Below are 13980 nucleotides of genomic sequence, written 5' to 3'. Positions count from 1 at the left end.
TCCCTTCTCCCACCAATAAAAGTAGTAACAACAACAACAACAACAATAATCTCTGAAGAAACCATTGTGCTTTGCCTTTATGATTTCTTTCTGTCTCTTTAAATTGAATGGATAGCAAAGCCACAACCAGATCATCTTCCTTTAAAAGAAAGGTGAAAAAGAAGCGGGACCATAAAACACACAAATCTTTTCACCACCTTATGCAATACAGCAAGGACCCTTGAAATTATGGCATTCTACACATTTGACAGATAAATTGTTTGATTCCTTAAACAGTTATCTCTGGGAAACCACAGACTGGATTGATTACTGTTATCTGGTTCTTAGCGTCTGAATGTATTCCTTATAGTAAAAAGATGAAATGGAAGCATAATCAAATGTTAAAAGTGAAAAGTAATGTTGAAAGTGAAAGTAATTCACTTATCAGCTTTCATTGAAATATTGAAGTTTTACCAATATGTTACATGGATTTGTATACGAGGAGGATCTACACCTTTCTGATCCTCCTTTTCCTTTCCCCTTCTAATTTGTCAGGTCCCTTGGTGCACCACTTGTTTTCAGTGGAGCCCATGGGTTAATGCTCACAAAAAAGCAAAAGCCTAGGCACAATATGAAATACATAAAAGGAAAATGCCATGGAGCCCTCTTACACTGTTAAATGAATAAAAATCTCGTGTACCACATGGCAAAATATAATGAGAGCTGGAGCTGTTAAACGAATAAAGCTGTTAAAAGCATAATGCCACTTGGCACAACTACTGTGCATTTAACGGTTTTCCACTGTGTAATAAATGACATATGTGGTAAAAGTGCAGTAAATATAAAAACTGCACAATTGATTTTGCAAACGTGCCCTTGGTCCTTGCCTTCATACAAATACCAAAGATATGTGTGCAGCTGAGACTGGATAGTTCTTAATCAGGACCCTTTAGTACAAATGGAATTGCAGGCTCTTTTTGAGGTTTGGCTCCAAAATGCCTGGAAGTTTCCTGTCATTTTACACAGAAGAGCCTTGAAATAGAAAGGCTCTGAGCCACCCAAAATAATTTTGGGTGGCTCACCAACTTCAATCTGTGCCAGTTTGAATGTTGAAATTCCGAGTTGGTCATCGTCCATTCTCCTGAGGTAGAATGCATTAATTGTTCTTGACATGAAAAAGAAAAATGCTGAAGCACAGAGAAGCACCAGAGAGGATTAAAGAAAAAGTGATCAGCAAGGGTTTAAAATGTGTGAAAACTAAATTTGCTGTGGCTATGCCCAGCAATACCTCATGCATAAGTATTTCTTTGTGTGTGCTCTTTTTGTTTCACAGTTCTAGCAGGCAGCATTGATTCCCCTATGATACTTTAACATTAATTGTGTTGATATATTGAAGGTAGTGAGACTTGCTGTTTAGAGTAAGAATAGGAAATTTGTTCAGCACTGATAACCACATAAAAAAATAATACTATGTGCTTGAAGGTGCTATTCAGTATAATTTGCATATCATGCTCATTTTCATGAATGTTTTCAAAGTACAGTTGGTTGCCAAGGTGCCTCTATTCTACAGCATGAGTTCTGGGAGGCTAGGACAGAATTTGAGAACAGTTTCTTATAGGATCCCCATCAATATCCATTTGCTCATCTAAAATGAAAAGCCTAGAAAAGTCCTCTGGGTTGAAAAATAATTAATCTTTGGCAAATTGGTAATAACCACTTTTATTATTTTTTTTAAAAAAATTTATATACCGCCCTTAATTATTAAATCACAGGGTGGTGTACAAAATTCATTAAAACAACAATTAAAATAAAATGCAAAGAAAAAAAATCTACTATGCCAGGTATTAAAATCAGCAGGTGTCTGGGTAAACAAGTTGCCAAAATACCATCAAAGATTGTGCCTGAAAATGTCTTCCCCGTATGTTGGCATCATATGTACTGTACAGGTGACAGGAACAGCAGGAGGCCCTGATCAGTAGATCTCAGTGAACATGCAGGTTGATATGGGAGAAGGTGCTCCCTCAGGTAGCCTGGATCAAAGTTGTTTAGGGTGCAATCCTATTCAGATAGGTGTCTGCCTCCGAACTTGGAGGCAACCACCTATCCAATGTAGGGCAGGAGAAGCACGGAGGGGGGTCATTCCCTCTGTGCTTCTCCTGCCCTGCATTTTCATCTAGACAGCCAATTGTGGCTGTCTAGTTGCGGGAGGGCAGAGCGGGGGAGGAGTCTGCCGTATGACACATTGGATGTGTCATACAGGCATTTCTGCCCTCCCCGCTCCGGAACGCCCCTTTTCAGCTGCTCCACGCTCCTCTTGTGAGTGCAGAGCACGGGGCTGTTCTGCGCTGCCTCCAAGGCAGTATGGAAGGGGAGGTCGGTTCCCAGAAAACCAGATATCCTATGGCCATCTAGCCTCTGTCTAGCGGCCATAGGATTTCTCCCTCCGGGATTTATATGTTAATAACATCACCTTGAATCTGGCCTGGTAATATACTAGCAGCCTGTGCAGTGCTCTGAGCAAAGATGTAATATGCTCATGGTAGGCTGCCCCGCTCAGCAGTCTAACTGCCAAATTCTGTACTAGCTGCGGTTTCCAGACCAGCCTCAATGGAAGCTCCCCATAGAGCACATTGCTGTAATCCAGTATTGAGGGTACCAATGTATGGTTCACCATAGCCAGACTAAGTCTAATCCTGGCCAGGAACATAGCTAGTGTACCAACCAAAGCTGGAAAAGCTGTCCTAGTCACTGAGTCCATCTAAGCCTCCTGTGACAAAGATGGCTTGAGAAGGACTCCCAGACCACAAATCTAATCCTTCAGGGGAAGTGCAACCCCATCCAGAACAGGTAATGTACCTAACTCCTGGACACAAGAATCACCTGCCCACAGTCTCTCCTCATCCATTCCACCACTACTTCCAGGCACTGATTTAGGACCTGCCAGTCACACCTGACTCAGATGTCACAGAGAAATAGAGCTGTGTATCATCAGCTTACAGACGGCACTGTGTCTCAGATCTCCTAATGAAGCTGTTGGGATGGTCACCTAGATGTTAAAGAGCATTGGGGCGATGCAGATGTCTGACATACAGTCCAACATACAATCAGGTTCAATACAATCACTCTATGCAATTCTCTGACACTGCCCCTGCAGGTAGGAGTAAAAACACTGCAATACTATGCCTCCTACCCCCAACTCACAGAGCAAGTTGATCGTATCAAATGCTGCTGAGAAATCAAGGAGAATCAACAGGGTTGCACTCCACCTGACTCTCTCCCGATAAAAGTCATCCATCAGGGTGACCATGGCTGATTCTGTCCCACAACCAGGCCTGAAACCAGATTGGAATGAGTCTCAATAATCTGTTCCTTCCAAGAATGCTTGGAGCTGAGCTGGCACCATCCTTTCGAGCACCTTACCCAGAAAGGAGGTGTTTGCCACTGGCCAGTAGTTAATATAAATCTCTGAGTCCAGGGTAGGCTAGCAGATGCACTATACCTCTTTAAGGGTGGCAGTCACTGCTCCCTCATCCAAGGAAACATTTACTGCACCCTGGGCCCACTTGGTGAAGCCCCCCTGCCCAGCCTGCTCAAACCATTTAAGACGGGCAAGGGTCAGGAGGCATGTGGTCAGTCAAGTCACTACAAGCACCTTGTCCACATCCTCAGGCTTCAGGAGCTGAAACCAATCTGACCTATCTAAATTAGATGTCCATTGGACACCTCAAACAACACTGGCATCAAGTGGTAGTAGAGCAACCAGGCACTTGAGAGAAGGAGGAAGGGCCAGATGAGGGGACAGCCTGCAAATATCTGAACCCTCTTCTTTGATGACCTGCCCATCTCCCCTTGCCTGGAATCACAGTTAAAAGCATGCCCCTGCTCTCATCCTGTCTCATAGCCACCCAAGCATATGCTGCAACACTCTCCCCCAACTCATCCAAATACCAGCCAAAATATACAAATAAAAATACTCAGCTCCAAATCACTCACCCACAGCTGTCTCTAAGGTGCCAAATAATAGAAACGGATAGTAAAACCCTACACATCATCCATCCCACCCCACGTCTCATCTGGGGCACAAACTTCCTGACTCGCACTCAGGAGTGGTATAGCTAGACGTTCTCAGTCCTAGAGATCTCCAGCTCACTTAGAGACAAGCCCACAATACATCCTTTAACAAATCAAAAGGGGGTGGTGTCCTCACCCTTGTGGCAACCCAAAGGGACAAGCTCCTTTGGTGTCACCTTCAGATATTCATAGCTCTACAGTAAGATAGCAAACGTCTTGAAGCCATACACTGTCTCCTCCTCCCAGTGGTTTTGCAGCAGGTATTTCCAATAAAATAAGTCTAGCAAGGGTTATCAAATCCTATCCCCAATCCCATTCTCCAAGTTGCACAGAATGTCAGTATTATTCCCCAAGACACAGCACTGGTTATTGATAGCTCTACACTGAGGATGTGAAAGGCTCTAATTTAGTTCCTGTTGACAACCATCTCTTTAAGGCCATAACTACTGGTGGACCAGACCAAGGTCTATCTAGTAGAGCATTCTGTTTTTAACCATGAACAGCCAGATGCCCCATGGGGAGCTCAGGAATGGAGCATGAAACCACTAGTAGCAATTGACCTGATACCAACCTAACAATATAACCAGCCACTCTACCCATTTCTCTTTTGCCCAAACTTGTCATTTGATAAAGTAGTCTCAAAACAGCAGTAGACATGGATTAAATAACAGACATAGATTAAATAAAAGAAGACTGTAAGCACTCATTCACAACCATCTGATTCTGAAAGACATATCTGTCCTGATCTGGCCTGTAAGTGCTATTCCCTTCGTCTGCATAGCATACAGGCACCATAGCAGGTAGAGCACAGGCTGTGATATCCATATGCTACAAGGTGAGATGTCAGCATACTGGTCTCCTGCACTGCATCACATTTGATTTTCTCAGGACCCTTTGATAGATTTCCAGTTTATTACTAAAGAGCTAAAGGAGGATGGAGAGAAATGTCAATATTAGTTCTGCTGCTTAGCCCAAGATAATCACATCAAATAAAAAGGAGCACATGGAGTTGGGATTTGGGGAGTAATTTGTTTAAGTCTGCACTTTTGAACCAATACTCAAACTGAAACTCAGTTATCTTTCAAAATTCGAATTTCTCCAAATGTTGCAATGGAGTCCACCAATTAAAAATGCATATAAAAATGTGTATTTTAGGGAAATGTGCACACACAAATGCATATTAATGAAAATAATGTTGCAGATGCATTACCTTAGGGAAAATGCATACAAAAATGGAGAACCCCCCAATGTTTACAAATCTTCATGCAAACGTTTTTAAAAAAAACCTCAGTGTTCAGGATTAACTGAATTTAAGACTGAAAAAATTAGAAATAGAAACCAAAATTAACAGAATTGGCCTTCCCTACCAGAGTAAAGGAAATGTTTTGAGGGCAATAGAAAGCTAGCAAAAAGTAGAGTGTCAAGTTTGTTGACACAGGATCAATGCAAAATTTAGAGCATATATAATCCTATTTTTCATAAACTGGGAAAGGTTGAAGCTAGATTGACAGTTTGCTACCAGTAGGGATGCTTCAGGACTTTGTTCAGTCCTCATTTCGAAGAGAACTCACCTGCTTCACACCTCTTGGGCTGAAGTGTGGATCTAAACACAGTTCTCTTAATTCTGCAATGCATTTTTTGGCTCAAAATGTACTACAATGCACATTTTAGGATATATATATATCCTAAAATGCGCTCTCTCTCTCTCTCTCTCTCTCTCTCTCTCTCTCTGTCTCTCTCTCTCTCTATATATATATATTTCATATATTCATATATATTTCATATATATATATATATATAAAAAATATTCATATATATATGAAATGTGTACTTTGAAAGATAAACTCTGTTTAGAAATGTGTATGTTTGAGAAAATACATTCAGACGTGCATACATAAGTACATACTGAAATACAAATCTCTGTTTCCCCATCCCCATGCAAGTTAATGGAGCAATTTCTCCTGTTCCCCAGTGGTTCTTGGTGGGGGGTGAACTTTGGGCCCAGCAGCCGTTTTTCTGCAGGGAGGACTTTTTCCCCTCCCTGTTTAAATTAATGGATGGATCAGTCCATTGGCTTGAATAGGGAAAGGAAAAGCCCCCCTGCTGAAAATAGGCTGCAGCAGCGGGGGTGGGGGGAGGTCACCCTCTACCAAGGACCTTGTTGCTCGAAGGGTCCTTGTGGGGGATAGCAGAGGGGGAAAATAGCTTGACAGATGCCTCAGCCTGCAGGCACCATGTTGGAGACCTCTGCCATAGATCATTTTTGGAAGATTTTACTATAGTATCAGAATTTTTTTGATGGATCTTAAGATCTTTGTGTAGCCACAAAGAGGATAATAGAGAGACATAATAAAGACTAATCATATTCAAAATTTGATATGGCAATAATTTATTTTTTTTGCATTACATAGATCCATCACAATATTGTACCTTATTAAGACTATGAAGTGGGGAAAGTGAGGAGTTGAGACTGTAGGATGGATTCACTTGCCCTGTGAACAACTCATTCACATGGTTCTAATTCCATCAGGTGTGAGCTTTCTTCTCAAAGTCAGCTACTGCTCTTACCCTGAGAGAGTCTTTTTATCTGCTAAGCCACAGTGTGCTAAAAACTTAAAACAGCCAGTCTCTCTTGATGATTGCTGTCATCATGTGGCTATGGTTGTTATCCAAATCTTTAACTAGGATAAAGGGATAAAGTAAAGCATTCAAGGAGTAGTTTGGCAGAGTTGGTGATTAACTCTCACAAACATTATGGTATAGAATGTTGTAGTTCAAAGGTAATCAGAATAGAGCAAATAGCCTGCAAGGGTCATCTGGCTGCCTTGTCAAGAAAATTTCATTGAGGAGCCAGTCTTTTATCCATTCAGCTTTTTTGACTGGGTTATTTTAAATCATTAGAAGCTTTATTTTAATGGAGATTTATTGGCTTCACAGAAAGAGACTAAATAACAAGTTCGAAATACTACCTGGCTAATGCTGTGCTGATCTAGATTTCCAGTCACATGAAGATGGTTAATCACTGCTTAAAATTTGGTTTTGAGGCCTTTGCATGAGTACAATTAGAACGTAATCTTTCAGTGGCTACTAGCATAATTTCAGTCTCTTAAGACATGCATCACACGTTGCATTTTTTGTCACAGATGCTGACATTTTCTGCATTGAAGATGTGGGTGAGGAAAATAACCTTTAACTTACATCTTGAGTATAGATTTTTTTTTTTAATCACTCTCCCTAAAATCTCATTTGCCTGTTCATATATTTGCTGGAATCCCTGCAAAATGTCAGTGCAGAAACATTCAGCTTCTTTTAAACATTTAAGAACAACACTCTGAACACGCTGCTGCTCAAGGCCAGTTAATTAAATGTATAAGATATATTCTTCCATACAGATGCAAGTGTATCAGCGATGATGGTATCCCACACATGCAGTATTTCAATATAAATTACACTGGGCAGCTTATTTCCTGCTTGCATTATGAAAATTGGTACATTGATAGAACATTGTCAGTGGTCTTAAAATCAATGCCCCTCAGCTTTCTAATAACCTAGCTATTATTGCAATAAAGCCTAGCGTCCTTCTTCCAAGAATTTCCATCTCTATGTGTTTTCAAACATCAAGTCCAAATTGCCTCTGAGTCTCTCTTGCACTATTTATGATAATACGTGAAATATATTGTTACTCCAGAGGCATTTGTAATTCATATGAGCATCCTGGTCAAAATGTAAGGCTTTACATTGGTGGTGTTGCAAATACCTCCTCTGCATTACCCTTCCTTGAGCGATGCTTCCAAATTATAGCAGGGCATCCTCACAAACAAACAAGGTTAAGAGGGGAGGGAACATTGAGATACTCACTTAAGGAGAATCCACACTACAAAGAGCAAAAGGACTAGAAACGTTCTAAAAGTTGTACTGCTTTTGCACCATGTATTTAACAGAATGAAAACAGGAAATCCCTCATAAGCTAATAATGGAACAGTAAACTTGGGAAAGATTATGTGAACAATGCTAATTATATCCAGAGAACCATGTCATTTCCAAGACTCAAAAAATGAATGCCTCGATGTGCCCTAATACATACTTGAATGAATAAGCCTACATTTCAGTGGGGACTACTTTGAGCTGTAACCTAAATATATGCTTAGGTTCTGCTTGCTTCTAAGCAAGAGTCCCTACTATTTTTTTCTGATTGAGTTCTGTTCACCTGGAGCATCTTGTGGGGTTTCTATATACATGAGTCCTTTTAATAGACACTATGATAATTTGTTGTTTTTTTACCGCTACTGCTGACCTAAATGTTACAGAAATAAAAAGGTCAAGTAGCTAAAAGGGATCGGTGATTTGTATGGAGAATGACGATCATTTCTTCCTTCATCTACCCCTCTTTACCTCTAGGGGGTTCTCAATCCACCATGCTCTAAATGCTTGTGCTTGTGTTGATTGCTTGTGTTGACTGAGCAGCAGAATAGGAAAGTTATTCCTATTAGAAAATAGGAAATGCTAAGCTTCTTTGATAAAATGTGACAGACAAGCTAATTCATCCAGGTTTTAAAATATAAGAAACTCAGTAGAATTCTTTGTGCATATTTGCAGGTTTGTGTATAAAAAAAAATTACAAGCTGAATTCCTTATTGTACCTACAGCCTCTGTTTAACCGTTCAAAAAATGTGTGGCATTTTCCCTTTCTATTCCTTAAGTTGGAATACTTGGATGAGATACTGGAGGCAGATTTTGTCATACACTATTTTACTGCTTTTTCATTAATAACCTTGTCACAGAGTGTCATTGTTAGCAATGCACATATATAAAATTTAAATCAGATTAAATATATGACAGATGCTAGAACTCCCACACCTAGACTATTGTTTTTGATTATACTTGCATCCCACGCTTCCTTTAGAAAGCACATAGCAGCTACCATGGGGCTTCTCAATGATTATCCATCCAGACATTGGTCAAGTCTACCTCTGCTTAGCTTCAACAATATTGCAGCATCAGATGCTCCCTTATTGAACCCTAGCCACTAAACACTAACCCAAATAATAATGCTTTTGAAGTAGTGCTTCAGTATTTAGTTGATTGAGCTGTTAATTAATTTTTAAACTTTTGATTAAAGAGCAGCTCAAGATTAACCAGACAGCAGATTTTAAAGATTTTAAAAACTATTTTTAATACAAGTTCTTCCCAAAATTGTAAGTGCCAGGCACCATCTTAGAAGAGACATTCTCCCTTTTCTCACACACAGTAGGGGTGCCACTTCTACAGTGCTGCCTACTGTGACACATGTGTGCATCATCTAAAAACAGAAAGTATGCTTTCCCCCTTCAAAACTTATTGTTTTTCCTTGAAGGCAAATTCATGTAGATTTGATACGAGTTTAAGTCAGAGCTCTAACCAGTTGACTAAGGGCTGCAATTCTATGCATACTTATTTTGAGTAAATCCCATCGAATTTCGTAGGACTTACTTCTTTATAACCCTGCATAAGATTGGGCTTTTAGATGTCTTTAATCATGTGATAGTGCTTCCAAAAGATGCTTAAGTTTATCTATGATGGACATTCAGAAAAAGAGAACGGCAACTGAGGGACTACTCCCCATACCCTTTTCTCTCTTGATATGGGATGTGTTAGGAAGGTGCTCTCAGTTTATGTTAGAGATCACAGCAGGCCCTTGGGGAGGAGGCTGTCTCAGGTATGTTGTTTAAAGACTGCATAAGTCAAAGGAAACAGATTGCCTGGTCAGATACTGGAGCACTAGTGTAATAACTGGATCTGTTCCAGACTAGCATCAGGCCTGGTTTTGGGACAGAAACAACCTTGGTCAATGTTTTATGCCAAGAACTAGGCAGGGGGAATGTGACCTCAGCAGTGATCAATATCATCAATTTTTGTGAACTGCCCAGAGAGCTTCGGCTGTTGGGCAGTATAGAAATAAATAAATAAATAAATAAATAAATAAATAAAAAAAAAATCAACCATGGGACATTTGGTTGGTATGGGACTTAGGGACACTGTTTTGCAGTGGTTCTGGTCCTATCTGGCTGAACATTCACAAAAAGTGGTGCTGGGGGACTACTGCTCAACCCCATGGCCATTGGCCTGTGGGACTTCTCAGGGCTCTCTTTTGTCCCATGTGCTTTTTAGCAACTACATGAAGTTGCTGGGGAAGTTATCCATAGTTTGTGCTGATGATATAGCCAGTTCTATCTGATTCCAAGGAAGCTATGGAAATGCTGAGCTATTGTCTGGTAGCAGTGACGGTTTGAATCTGTGTGAACAAACTGAGGCTCAATTCAGACAAGATGGAGGTTCTGTTGGGCAGCAGACAAGCCAGTCCAGGGTTGGAGCTACAGCCTGTTCTGGATGTAGTTGCACTCCCTCTGAAGGACCAAGCTTACAGCATGGGGATGCTGTTGGATCCAGCATTGTTTCTGGAGGGCCAGTTTTGGCTCCCCTTCCTGGAGAAGGATGATCCATGCTTTAATCACCTCTTCTTTAGATTCCTGCAATGTGCTCTATGCTGGATTGCCCTTGTTTGGAAATTACAGCTAATGCAAAACACGGCAACCAGGCTGTTGTCTGGCATGTGTTTTATAGACCTCATAACACCAGCTTTGAACCTACTACACTAGCTTTCAATTTGTTTCTGAGCTCAATTCTAAGAACTGCTTCTTCCCTATAAAGCCCTAAATGGCTTGGGGCCAGGATATCTGAAAGATTGCCTTCTCCTATATGAGCCTGCCCCAAATTTACAATCTTCATTGGAGGCCCCTTTGCATTTACCACCATCAAAGGAGCTTACATTGGCGGGTAATGAGTCAGAGCCTTTTGGGGGCAGCACTTCAATTGTGGAGGCTAACCCTCATCAGATAACTAGAAAAACCTAACAAATGTCATATTTGGGGTCTTTTTGGACCCCAACCTGAATTCCAATACATTTGGAGGTATACAATGTCCCAGGATACCACTTTTTTTTTTGTTATTCGTCATAATGAAATGCATTTAACAATACCAAGACACCCAGATCCAGAAAACAAACAATCACATAAGGTGGAATGTTTGTTTTGAATACACAGTACCCCCCTCCCCCGTTTTTGCATATAGAGTAACGAACAACATTTCTGAATCTTCAAACATCAAATATTTTTATTTTCAATTAGGAACAATAAAAACAATGAACCAAAGATGGCAGAATACCAACACAAACTGACATGAACTGGGAACAAACACATGTACAATTTTTGAAAAGTAGCGTTGTTTGTCTTTGGGGTCACTTTTCTACCCCATACACAAAACTGTCCCCAGAGAGGCAAATGGCCCCTATGAAAGGCCATCGTTTGTGCCAGCTTACTGGCACAAAGAGTGCTTCACTTCAGTGACGCAGTGCCCCTCACAAACAAACCTCCCACAGCTGCTGCGCTGCCTGGCGTTTTTTGTTTTGTTTTTCTCTACTGCTCTAGCACAGAATGACAGCGTCCTTTTGATCCAGAGGGTTATGCAGGTGGAGGCAAAGGTTGGTGTTCAAAGCCCAGAACATGTGTATCAGATCTGATGCTTGCACTAAGATTTGGTGTGTCTTGCACTCTTCACTGCACCGCAGGACATATCCGTTCATTTTCAAGAACCGTGAGGAACGGGGTGTTCTCTGTTTTGGCACTCTACTCTCCCACTGAGGATGTGTGTGAACCCACAACACATAGCTGGTTATGCTGCAATGTCCAGCATATTAAAAAAGTTACCACTGGCCACCCGTTAATTTTATGCTTTTGGGTGTAGTTCCTCGCAAGATGGTCAAGGTTAGCCACCCCAATTTTGGTAGCATTGTAATGTGCAATTATATCTGGCTTTTTGGAGTCCCCATGCACCAGCATGCATGATGCATTGAGGAAAGGAAAATGACAGCTTTCCCTTTTTTGAGAACATACAATACCAAAGTAGAGTCACAGTCAAAACCAAATAGTAATGACAGTGGTTCCCTGTGTGGATGTGGCTGCATCTTGGGTGGGATGTACTGTTTATTCCTTCTCAATGTGCCTGCATAAGTTAAGTCTTTGATTATCAATGCTTCAGCAAGTTGAATACTTGTGAAAAAATTGTCCCCCGCCACATTTCTCCCAGTGTGGAAATAGGGTTCCACAGGTTTTGTTACCACATTGAACCCAAGCTGGGTTTCTTGTGGTACTCCAGGCTGCCTGCCCAGGTACACATCTCTCCTGAGAGGATAGGATGTCCCAGCATTGCAGCAGCACCACAACTTTATGCCATATTTCCCTGGTTTGCTTGGCATGTATTGTTTGAATGGACATCTCCCCGTGAACTCCACCAGCTTCTCATCAACAGTAAGGTCTGACCCTGGTGTATACCACTTGGGTAGCTGCTCCACAAACATGGTCCAGATATCCCAAAAGGCAGCGAACTTGTCAGCAGCTCTACAAGTCTCTTGCTGCCTTATCAAACCTCATGAACTTTGTGATGTTACAAAATCTTCTAAGTATCATAGTTGCTCTGAAGAAGGTGTGCTCCAAAGTTGAATCCCAAAGTTCCTCCAAGGCTTCATGATGTCCATGGTACCCCTCCCCCAAAGCAATAGTCCATTGTATGCCTTCAACTTGGTAATATCAACGTGCTTCCACTGATGCATTTTGGTAGGGTTGCTCTCATTCCGTTCTCTGGTGACACTCTCCGCCTCTCTGTTTGTGTCATGGATTAAGAAGTAATACTGGGTTCTGTGAGAAGCAGTTCAAGGGTTTTTGAAACAGTGTCTTTTCTGGCACCCCTCTTTGGCCCTGGATGTTTATGCACAATGTCTCTCGCTAGTCTTCGGTGAACTGGCTGTGGAGCTGTGTGCCAGATCCTCCCATTCCTGTCTTTCAAGGTGCCTGTATTGCCATGTTGTTCACCTTCAACAGGTTCAGGTGAACATGATGCCAACCCACCTCCACATTGTCCACCCCTTCTCAGTGCAGCTGTTTTGTTCTCTGTTGCTAGCAGCAGTCACTGACCTTTTCCAGTGACTGATCTTTCCTGCAGCACGTTACAATCAGCATAACAATAGATTTTAGGTTTCAGTTTCTCAGTGTTTGGGTGAAGGAGGGGTTTGCTCCTCTTCCTGGCACTCAAAACAGTCTAAGATCACCTGTAGTTGAATGAAAAGGGCATGGGATGTTTTGTGCCCCAATTTACATTTTGTGGGGTTCCAAAATGTCCCAGGCATATTTTGGTTTATAGAAAGAAAACTGTAAAAGACAAGTGGCTGAAATTTGGGGACTTTGTTTACTACAGTGCAAGTGATAATGTCCTAGAAGGTCTAGATTGTATGTCTACTTATGTGTAAATTAAACAACACAATGTGAGCCAGGGGAAGGACAGTCCTCCATAATACAGGATGAGGGTTAAATTGGTTCCATCTTTGCTTTAGGTGAGCAGTAAAACTGCTCTATTCCACCTAGTTTTTGATGGATTTTAATGTTGTTCTTTGTTTGTTTTTAAAATACTTCCATTTTGCTTTTAATTGGTTATTGGATATGTATTATTTTAAATTCTACGTTGCCTTAGGGGCTCTGGTGGGCAGAAAGCTGATCTATAAATACTTGCTCATGAGAAGACAGACTTCCGACATTTTGCACCAGCTTTATTTCCAGGGTAGACACATTATGCCCCTTCATGGATCACTGCCTTGTTGTGGCGAAGGGGCTTGAGTAACTCAGTGAAGCCATATGCTATGCCATGCAGGGCCACCCAAGACAGACAGGTCATGGCAGAGAGTTCTGACAAAATGTGGTCCGCTGGAGAAGGAAATGGCAACCCACTCCAGTATTCTTGCTAAGAAAACCCCATGGAACGTATCACAAGGCTAAAAGAGATGACGCCGGAAGATGAGCCCCTCAGGTCAGAAGGTGTCCAATATACTACTGGGGAAGAGCAGAG

General features: G+C 41.4%; 1 protein-coding gene across 1 annotated transcript in view; it reads left to right on the top strand.

The window, feature by feature from the left end:
- SATB2 (SATB homeobox 2) overlaps positions 1-13980 on the top strand; it is a 183612-nt gene that overhangs the window by 123148 nt on the left and 46484 nt on the right. The gene's annotated exons all lie outside the window — the stretch shown is intronic.

The sequence above is a fragment of the Heloderma suspectum genome, chromosome 1 (assembly GCF_057233095.1).
Source record: "Heloderma suspectum isolate Gila_16-S chromosome 1, 16-S_ref, whole genome shotgun sequence".
Lineage (NCBI taxonomy): Eukaryota > Metazoa > Chordata > Lepidosauria > Squamata > Helodermatidae > Heloderma > Heloderma suspectum.
The sequence above is the reverse complement of the archived record's forward strand: the minus strand, read 5'-3'. Positions and strand labels throughout refer to the sequence as shown.